The sequence below is a fragment of the Solanum dulcamara genome, chromosome 2 (genome assembly GCF_947179165.1).
Source record: "Solanum dulcamara chromosome 2, daSolDulc1.2, whole genome shotgun sequence".
NCBI lineage: Eukaryota > Viridiplantae > Streptophyta > Magnoliopsida > Solanales > Solanaceae > Solanum > Solanum dulcamara.
The window spans coordinates 76,852,896-76,854,820 of NC_077238.1; positions in this window are offsets into that span (position 1 = coordinate 76,852,896).

Sequence of the window (1,925 nt, forward strand, 5' to 3'; positions counted from 1 at the left end):
GGACCATCAACACACACATACATTGCCCTCTCAGGGGACCCAATTCAGTCATATTTATGTCGAAACATGACACTCAATTCATATATATGTCAGAACGTGACACCCGATCCAAACATACCACATTCACAATTACATTCAGTATTCACAATATTTATATCACCAAGAACAGGTTCATCACAAAAATAGGCCAGCAAGTGCTAAGTTATATAAGGACTAACATGTTACCCTCATCTATATATGTTTATACATATCATATGTAACTCAATTACATATTTAAGATGATTTCGAGAACAATCAACATCTATACTACCAAACCTTACAGGTCTAACCTCAGAATCTACTAGTTTTACTTTTCTGTACGAGATTCTATTCCCGATATAAATTAACTAGCTGCACACAAAAGCATCATAATCAATAACTTCTCAATTCATTGCAACATCTTTCTACCCAGTTCACATCTGAATTTGACCCTATCACAACCGGATCTCTGCCCGTAACCTATGACCCATAACTTAGTATATGAATTCTTATTAATTTTCCTTTTATATTACACAGTAAGTATAGATTTACTACTCAGAAAAGAGAAGTCTAGCCAACCTGAGCGCCAATTATTCACGGAGAGATAATACAACTGAAATCATTGATTTCAGATGTTCCACGGGAAAGACCAGATTGAATTCCCCGGGTTGAAGCCTTCCAAAAGTTGAGATTCCCTCCCCTTCTCTTCTTCATTCAATAGTAGTCGTTTTTTAGGGTTTTTGCAGAAAATTTCACTTCTAACTCACACTTGGGAGAAGTGGAGAAAATAAAAAATTCGCGACTTAAGTTCTGTCCCACGACCTTCCGCTCTAGCGGCCATATTCCCACTTTGGAGGCGCTACCGGGATGAGACTAACCCGCTCTGACAGGATAGTGGGACCCAGTCAAGCAGATTATTTGGGTTGTTACACTATTTTTGGGCCGACATGATGTCCATGCAAAGGTGTGAGTCAATGCCTGTATTTTTTTACGGCTATATAAATGGATGAAGCTCTCTAAAGTAGTTCTTTGAGCAATATGAGATAGCCTTGAGATTTTTTTTATTTTTTTTTTAAGAGAACAGACCCTACACGAGGCTCCCACCTCTCGTGCACAGCCAGGGGTTGAGCAGCACACCCCCAAGCCTTATTATACATAAAATAGAAAAATACACGGAGAGGGACATAAACCTAACCTCCAATCCTATGGTGGTTCATAAGTCGGCCATCCTACTAAGGTCAGCCAACTCATCCCCGATACAAGCACACGAAAAGGAAACCTAGAAACTATGCACCTAAAGAAGAGGACTCCTCTCGATACAAAGAATCTAGGAAAGCATAAATAAGGGAGACTAGCCCTTTACATAAAATAAAGGAAAAATCTAAATAAAACTGGGGATGAATCCTCATAAAAGCTATATACAACAAAATTTTAGCGTCAACTAGGATCATCAAATAACATGGCTAAAAATATAACATGGAGACAAACACTGCAATTGGGCGCTCAATCCAATGCTGCAATACAAGTAGTAGATCATGAAAACTTCTTAATCCTTTTGGTCTTCCTCTGTCTAAAGCTAGGTAGACCGGTTCTATCTAGCATGTAGTATCCTCGTGTACCCCGAGGTAGCTGCTGGAGGGTGGTGTAGTGGCCTGGAGTGGTAAGAGTGTGACTGTGCTTGGAGAGAGCATCCGCAGTGAAGTTTGCCTCCCTGTATACATGCCTGCAAGAAAAGAAAACAAATAATTCGAAAATAACAACAAGGTCATGAGTTACCCGGTGAAGGCTCCACGGAGGTTTCGTCTGATGATTGATCCATTTAGTGATCAACTCCGAGTCGACTTCTAGGATAACGTGCTGAAAGCCCTGTTGAATGCACCATTTAAGCCCATAAACTGCCGCCTCTA